We start from the raw sequence: 9,638 nt of genomic DNA, 5'->3' as shown, positions 1-9,638 counted from the left end.
CAGTTTTTTTTTATTCCAATACTTATCTTCATTCCTTCATAATTGTTATTAACGAATACGAAATTTTGTTAACCAACATCAACATTAAAACGTCAAGAATTAATTTAAGATTCATTTATAATGCTATTTACCTATCTAAACGCATTAAATTTGAGAAGGTTCCAAAAGTTATGATACAGCAAGAAGTTTGGGAATCTTATCTAATTAAAGGGAATGTTAAACAAACGATATCAGATTATAAGTAAGAAATGTCTGCATACAGCGGATGTAGACGTGATGTGGGCCTGACACAGTGACGCCATAATAATAGTTTGGAGGCTCGTTATAAAATAAAAACGGCGTAGGTTATGCTTGGCTTACTCCGGCCCCTACCATGTAAGTCTACGCCTATTTAACGATACATAAAGTCTGTAATATACTGCTGAATGTACTCACACGGTCAGTCTGTTGGGTCAGCTTTATCTACGCGTTGTAAAACTCTAGAGTAATGACCGGTATGGCTTTGTCTTCGGAAAATTTTGTAGGTTTTTAACATATATTATAGGTCTACTTACGCCCTTATGTAATAAAAGTTTTATTTTATAACGATTTATCGATAATCAAATTTCTGCGTACTTTCCTCAGCATATAGGTCAATGATATGATATAAAGTAGTCCCGAATTTGTGGATCCTTTGAATCCAAAATTGCAAAGTTAGAAGAAATTAAGCAATTATTTCTTAAAGTTAAAACTGAATAACTAATTCAGCCTACAGCGAAATTTATTCCGAAGTACATCCTACGCCTAACACTGGACGTAACGAAGATAATTAAACTTGTTAGTACGTTAAACAGGTAACTTTTAATTTGCTTAACAAAATTGTCATATTTTCCTTTGAGTCCCCTGTAATGAAATAAGAGGAAGATGAGCTCGGAGTGGGTCAAGTCTAGAATTTTTATGAGCATTTTATATTCAAAGAAGACAGGAACTTGTGCAGTTTTGTGAAACAAAAGTTGTTTACGATGCGACACGGTGACACGGGCGAGGAGTAGACGCCTCGAGAGACATCCTATTTAATATGGTTAACTCAATAACAGTGGAAATTTGAGGCTTTTGAAGTCGCTGCGGCGCTCGAACAAAGGGAAAGCCCTTTACGACTCCTTTCCTTGAGAGAATAAGATGGTAATTAAAAAGTCTCAGATTTATTACGAGTTGAATTAGCTTTCAACGTTTCATATCATAATCTGGAAGCGTTTTACTGTCGCAAGAGGCAGAATTCCGACTTGACGTCGGTATTAATTAATTACACGTAACATGGCTTAATGGCAATTTCGAACAAAGTTCCAACGGAATACTTTAGTTTTATGAAGACTTAGCTAACCAGGAAAATGTTCTATTTTATAAAAGAGTCACAGCTTCGACTAGAACATGTAAACCAATGGATAGAAACTTTATGGCTCAAATAAGTAGTAATTTCATAATGAGCTTGTAGTGAAAATTCCAAACAGGTTTTTACACGTGAAACGTTATTTAACTGGCAATGTTGCTATGGTTACCGAGCGTAAAACAAAGCTGTGTTAATTTTCTCTTCACAACAAAATTAAAGTGGAACAAAAAAGTTTCGAGTGAACACTGTGTGGAGGTCCATTTCATATGCGCAATATGTTAAAAATAGCCGTCATTGTCCAACTGCCGTGTTCCACTACGATACCCAGTAATTGTGCCGAGTGACAAAATGTGCTATCCCCAAAACTCGAGAGAACTGCTGCCCATAAAAGTCACATGTTCACCCGGGGCTTATTACCGCTATAACAATTTAAGGAAGCCGAAAGGGTGGCACAGAATTTCGACGAAAACTTTTGTTTGCGTCTCAGTCTCCCGAATTGTTTTATAAACAATGTTTACAACAGTAACTTTATGGTCCACTTGTTTTATCTCAGTTTACGTTTGCGACACTATTGTGTGTCCAACTTTTTGTTTCGACAATTTGTGATGTAAATAATACATTATGATGCCCAAAAGGCTTCGCTTTTTGTAGTCTAACAAGGTCCCGTGGGTAATTCTGTGCGGAGTACTTACTTTTGCTCTCATTTAGGATTTTACAATGTTTTTGAATGTCGTTTTCACTTTTATGAAACATTACACGTAAAAAGGGAATGGACTGTGTAAATTTCCCTGTACATTTTTTTATTCATGAGACCGCTTTGATTTGAAAAAGCTTTCAATGACTCACTTATTTAACATTATGCTCTAAATATCTATTCAGTCTTGTTTTTCAGTAAAGGCTAACCTAAACAGATAAACCTACTTACTACTCTGCCTGAATTCCTTTGAGTTATCCATTTGTAAAAATATAATACAGGGTGTTAGTGACGTCGTAACGAATACTGAGGGGGATGATTCAGACCATGATTCTGAGCTGATATTAAGTGGAATTTTCCGTCGCAAAATTCACGATTTTTTTTTAGTTTTTTTAATTTATTTTCAATTCTATACTTTAGCGATCGAAAATTCCACTTGATATTAACTCAGAATAATGAGCTAAATCAGCCCCCTCAGTATTCGTTACGATGTCACTTACACCCCGAACCAGTACATACAGGTACATACAAGTAGGTAAGGGTGTTAGAGACACCGTAACGAATACTGAGGGGGATGATTCAGACCATGATTCTGAGTTGATATTACGTGGAATTTCCTATCGGAAAATTCATGATTTTTTTTTTGTTTTATTAAATTATTTTCCGTACTATACTTTTGCGACGGAAAATTCCACTTGATGTCAAGTCAGAATCATGGTCTGAATCATCCCTCAAAGTTTTCGTTACGATGTCACTAACACCCAGTATATCCTAAGGCCTACCAACATTTACGGACTTAATTACATTCCTTTTCGTAACATTTTGACTATGAAAAGGAAAATAGAAATGTCAGACAAAGGTTGGTCTTGGTAGTGACATTACTAACTACAAAATGTATTTAATTTATTCAATAGTTACTACCAAACGTAGACGTTTCACGTTTGTACCATTTGTTTCTTTCTTTGTGTGTTTTTTTAAACTATTGACATTTTCATAAAAGCGACAAGTACCAGGAGTGCAGAAGTTGGAAGAGTCCACGTGTCGTGACTGACTTTTGCCCTGAATATTTTACTTGGCGTGCCTGCCGGCGCCGCCGTTGTACCATATGAGATTCGTGTCTGAAATCTCAGGCATTGTCGGGGACGATGACTAAGACCTCCAGCATGTAAATTCCTAGCATGACACAAACAAGTTTTCTGTTATATTCCCTGTCACTACCGTTAACAACGTACAAAATTGGGTTATGAAACTTAAATTATCAATTTGTAAAAAAATGCATGACATCAAAACCCCAAAAACATTATTCCTTAAGATATTTTATTAAATAACACCACATTAAAGTCACAACGATGCTCGTTTTTAAGCCACTAGTCGTTTCTGTTTTTAAATGAAATAAATAAAATACAATCATCTATAACCGACCAAATCAGCCTCCGTATGTTTAATTGACCAGTAGAACACCCAAACCGGGTAAGCGGCGTTTTTAAAGCTTTAATAAAATGCACTACATTTAATATACACTAATGAACGGGCCATTTCAAAACATTTACTTGGTCCCAGGCCCCGGATCTTAATTTACAAATTACGGTCATATCGGAGGTCGGCTTACATCTCATCTCAGCTAGTTAGTAACGAACGCCTAATACCGACCCAATAAACTTTAAATAGGGCCTTATAAAAGATCATCCTTCATAAACTGTTATTTTAAATGTGAAAATTATTATCTTGCAACTCTGTGCAGACCAGCTGCCCAACAATGTTGAGGTATTCCCTTCCTAAATTATATGATGTCTGCCTCGTTAACTATGGACGGCGTCGGATGGAACGGTCTCAAACCTACCTTTATAAAAAAAATTGATACTGTCTGTGCTCGCCCTTGTAAATTAAGGGTCCGTTGAGCGTAAAGTGGGGGCCAATTAAGGAATTTACAGTCGAAATGTGCTGTAAAACAATAAATCCTACAATAGCTTTCGACAACATGCCCTATTAATTAAGACCCAGCTTTTGGAGCCATAATGGGGGCCAATAATCTTGAAACTGAATTTTTAATAAAACTAGTTCCTCCGATAAAAGAGAGATAAAATTTACTATAAAATTTGTTTTAAAATTCTTTATTATCTTTGAGTGCGCTTTCGTCGAACTTGGACCATTCAAATCCAACAATTTCTTAAATAGATCCTTATTTCCGAGACTCTTGAGGAAAATACACTTTGTGCCAATGATAGGATCATAAAGAAAGCTGCTTATAAAAGAGCGGCAACTTTTAACTTATTCTGCAACATTGTGTCTTATCTCAGCAAGTTAAACTTGCCACGCTATACTTTACCAGATAACCATCTCATTTATATCTCGGACAATCGAGGTGACATCCCGTCGCAATCGCCCATGATTGTTAAACGAAAGTGGCGGTAGCGTGTTTACTACAGGAGGAATACATAAATCTCTCTAATTTATATCCTAAAACATAATAAGAGGAAAATGTTATTCACAAGACTATAAGGTAGTATGTCTGATCGCATGGTCCAAGTAATTTATAGCTTAGACTTGAAGCTTCTATAAAAGTAAATAAAGCTCATGAAATAGCTATAAATCCCGGTACAAAGAAAGGCGGTACATACTGTATGTGGTAAAGGCGAGCTTTTGGTGAGATACGGGAACATTCAGACCCATAAGTTGAATTATGTGTTGTTACAGCAGAATGGTCCGCGCTAATGTTTTCATATATTATCATGTGAACTGACTTGTGAGCTGTTTGAACATAATATTATTTTTAAAATATGGGAATAAGAACTTGAATATGGACCTTGTCCAAAATTTTAAACAGAGCATTGTGTGTAGATACAAGCATGACACAGTAAAAAGTGACTGACCCAATTATTATACACAACTCGGCACTTAATGGATAGTTCCAAATTGTCTTAGATGGTACAATTAACACGTTGGCCATGTCATTCTCAATTACAGATATGATGTTAGCTAATCTTCGTTATATTTCATAACGTTGTTAAGTACGGCCAATGTTTTCATGTATGTGTATGTGTCGACTTCGATCCAATATTAAGTTTCCAAAAGGCAACAAAACATTCACCTTCTCATTACGGGGCCACTTTTCATTAATTTTACAATTTTCGTGCAAGTACATAATTTCATTGGTAAGTATTTCCAAGAATTTCTTTTTCTTTAGTCAACTAAACATAATGTCACTCACTAACAAGCTTCACAACGACATCGTCAATTATTACCTGACCATGTGATTACATACCTGTTCGCTTGTAATAATTACGAGCGGCGACAACTCTTCCAAAAACAAAATTACCATCGTCAGGTATTAATCGGTTTAAGAACGAAACCGATTTTAAATAATTACTTAACACTTCCTGATCGTCCAGAAATCACACCTTGAAGTTCAAATTAAGAGTCTCGTTTTCCTTAGCGGCTCTGGAAGGAATGACTAACAGCCGCTAACAAGGTATCATTATAAGGATGTCGACCTCACAGTCGACTTATCGATGTTTTTTGTGATTGTTTTTATTATGTCTGCATGTAATCTGCGAGATTATTGCGAGGTTAGAACGTTTTATGATAGGTTAACTCTGATCCAGTCCAGACACGTGTCTGGTCTTATCCAGTTCTGACACGTGAGTCAGATGAAGTAATTTTACTTTTTCACTTAAATTCATGCACAATTACTACGTTAAGTCCACAGCTGTTAAAATATTTATTTTCGAAATAGTTTTAAATATTTTCTTGTGCAATTCAATCAATGAAAACGATTGTTATCGATATTTATTTTATCGATAGTTCACACTCCACCACTTTTAGTGTTTGGGCAGGTGGCGAAACACACAGACAAAAGGCGGTTCGTATCATTATGTTGTCTTGTTACCGGCGCTCGCGCATCCCGGCCGAGGCGCGATATAATTCAAAGGGCGTAATTGCTTTACTAGTGTTAAGGCAAAGCGTAGAACATCTTTAACGAAAACTTCCCATGATTATATTGAGAAATTCTTTTATAAACGGTATTTCTGTTTAAGAAAATTGAGCAATGCAAACTACACATATTTGTAGTTCTTAATTTCGAATCAAAATTAGCTTTATAATAATGAACTTAATATTTCGTATACGTTCAGCAACTGACGTTGCATGAATAAACTTGTATTGTTGATAATTTATAATTCTAATGAAGATTCTACGTAACTGTTAGATTTTGAAAACGAACTAAGTATGTAACGTTACATGAACGTAACCGGTAATTTAACTGTAGATGATTTATACAAATTACATGAAAAAAACCTAATTAATGGCATAGAAAAAATACCAGAGCTTTCGTTTCGATGAACTCATCAAAGCAGAACATTTAGAGATTATCACATTAGTGTGGCCAGTCGATAATTACCGTCTGCGTTCATGGGCGTTCACATATACATCATTTGTGTTTAAGATGTTACGTGGAATTACACAGAGCAAGACCAAGTTAATAGTCTTCAACTGTTAATTTTGGAGATCTCTTATCCATAATAGATGTTCGTGAGATTTCCTTTGCAGGGTTTGTTGGTGCATCCGTTATCGTGATGCTCAACTGACTCTGAAATAGTATCGAGGTCTTAACCAAGATAAACCACTACATAAATTTTGCTCCTTACGAGCTTACTCCTGTTCCTTGATTTTATAATAGCGTCTCTAACATCTCTAAATGTATAAGCGAGTGGATTTAACAAATTTTGCAAGATAATGGCCCCGATTCCTGCAGACACTGCCTAATTTTATTTAAAGTTATATCCGTCATTTTCATATCCGTCGAAAAGGAAAGGGACGGATGATTCACAGCTCTTAATTTTAGGAAGAATGAGTGAATGAATGAACAACCCGGGCGAATCAAAAGGTACGTCGCTGGTATGCAATCCGTTTGACGTGCTGTCTACTTAACTGTGTCGGGTTATTGAAGGATGTAAAATTTTTAGACGGTTGGTTTAGATTTGTGCTTAAAATTGACGTGTGTTCCATAAATTTAATGCTTGTCAATTACCCGTCCCTTTCCTTTTCGGCGGATAATAAAATGACAGATATAACTTAAAATAAAATTAGATGGTATTTACAGGAATTAGCACCATTATCGCATTGATCATTACCCATGTATTTATTAGTATAATCATTTTAGTCTCTGCTGTGTTTTGCTATATCCCACAAATACACTGAAACATAATAAAAATACCTACATAGTGTCTTATTTACACAATATGTCATACAAATGTACTAAATAATAGGCTGGACAACTATCCCCATAATGTCCATCATTATTTTATCTGAAACAATTACGACTATAATAAAAATGTTTACTTTCTTACGATTGTTTTCTAACGATAATATTACTACGTAAGTATTAACTTGTAGATGTAAGATTATATTTGTTTTTGGTTGTAGTATTATTTCTATATAATGTCAACAGCTTCAGTGGTCTAGTGGTTAGAACGTTGGGCTCACGATCTGGGGCCTGTTTAATAAAACTTACAATTGTAAATTACAATGACAATTGATGTACATTGCGGAGTGTGTGATCACGAATATTTTGCAGTTTCATATTAGCTACGTAATGAACACCAAATTGTCATTGTAATTTACAATTGTAAGTTTTATAAAGCAAGCCGTGGAATCGGATCGAAATTACTATGTGAGACTTTCCTTTGTTTGGTAAGGACATTTCAGAATTGAATTACCTGAATTCCCGAAAAAGGAAGATGATTCCGTGCTTCGGAAGGCACGCTAAGCCGTTGGTCCCGCGCTACTAGCCCAAGCACATCCACCAACCCGCAGCGGAGCAGCTTGGTGGAGTATGCTCCTTACCCCCTCTGGTTGATTGAGGGGAAGCCTATAAGCCATAATGTTTATGTAATGTGAGCATAAGCGGCCTTAGCGCCGAACCTTTTTAACATATACAGAAATCCTAATAATCCCTAATAGAAGGTAAGTAATCAAGGACAACTTGCAGTCACTGTTGCTTCGAAGGCCTAAGATAGACGTGGTGAACCTTGTGCTGACCTATCGCCCATAACAATTGCCTGTCATGATAGAAAAGGTACGGTCACGAGCATTAATATGTATACCTACTTTGGTACCATGTCACATTAACTTTACTGACAAATTGAACTGTAAGTCTCGCTAAATGTGAAATATGTTAGTGCGACAGAGTCCTAAAGTGGGTACATCCCTTTGTGGTTTTTTAGCCTTTTCTTTAATGATTGCATCTATCTTAGGCCTCGTCTCCAGGCAAGTCTGGGGCCAAGAGCAAACCCATCAAAGGTAAAATCTTAGAAACATGATTCTAGGTACCTCTTTTAGTAATTTTAGGCTGCTAAAATATTCCTTATCTAGTTCGTATAGAGGCGTACACGCAATTATCTTTACACGTGGTACACAACGACATTATTGGTTATTACCATAAATCCTGATGGGTGTGGTTCTTTGCTTCGTGAGACTATTTATTGCCGCGCATGATTATTATAGACATTTAGTTTGTTTCATTCCATTCTTACATTGGTTTATGTGTTTATTGTAGTTATTATAATTCCCTTTAATACTCAAATAAGTTATTTATCTACTTGAATAATTTAATTACTCAAATCAAATAGGTATTATGTTTAATATTCATTCAAAGTCCAATAATTTGTAGCCTCTATTCATGAAATTGTAATTTCCAGTCATAAATAATGAAGCTCCGAAATGTTTTTTCTATATTATTCCATTAGAACCTAACAGACTTTATTAAAAACTGAAACTAAATTAGTGTCTCTTAAATAATTCAGGGGTGAAATGCCAATTAGAAGGGATTTTCATTTTTAAAATGATAGTGAATTTATCTCGATTATTTGTTATGAAAATATAAACGTTATATTCTTTGGAAATAGTACAACGTAACATATTCATGTTACGTTGATATCCATCAACCTACGAGTATATCTCAACTTTTCTGTATCGCGCATGTATGTAAGTATGGGAAAATGTAATTAAGAGAAAGCACTGTAGCTTGTTAGAATTATTATGGGGAGAGTGATTACTCTCCCTATACTTATTGTTACCACGAACCGGTTTCTCACTCGATTCTATAAGATTCAACTTAGCTGTATAACTTATAACTCCACTTGTACGATAAAGTCAATGATGGTTATTTGAGGTGTAAGTAGATGATGTATTTATTCAATAAAGTATTGTGTACTGTATTGTTCAATGATAAAATGCGATGCGTTTAGTAAAGGGTAGACATAGTTAAACAAACCCGTTATTGAAAACCGCATCAAAATCGGATCATTAGTTTAGAAGATAAGTGATAACATTACTTTGCACAAACGCACACACAAACATCTCTCACCCTAAACGCATATACCTGCTCCGTTCCGTCGTGGGTAAAAAGCATCTTTATAAACCCACTCTTCGCCAACTAAGTATAAATCCTATGTAAATAGGAACCGGGCCTATTGTCATAAACCGGGCACAGATCCAGGAAATTTCGTGTGATGTTCCACGTGATTTAAATTTTCTATGATACAAACATGAATTCAAACTCATAAAGTCGAATTCAGTGGT

This window comes from Pectinophora gossypiella, chromosome 12, assembly GCF_024362695.1.
Source record: "Pectinophora gossypiella chromosome 12, ilPecGoss1.1, whole genome shotgun sequence".
In the NCBI taxonomy this organism is placed as follows: domain Eukaryota; kingdom Metazoa; phylum Arthropoda; class Insecta; order Lepidoptera; family Gelechiidae; genus Pectinophora; species Pectinophora gossypiella.
The sequence above is the reverse complement of the archived record's forward strand: the minus strand, read 5'-3'. Positions refer to the sequence as shown.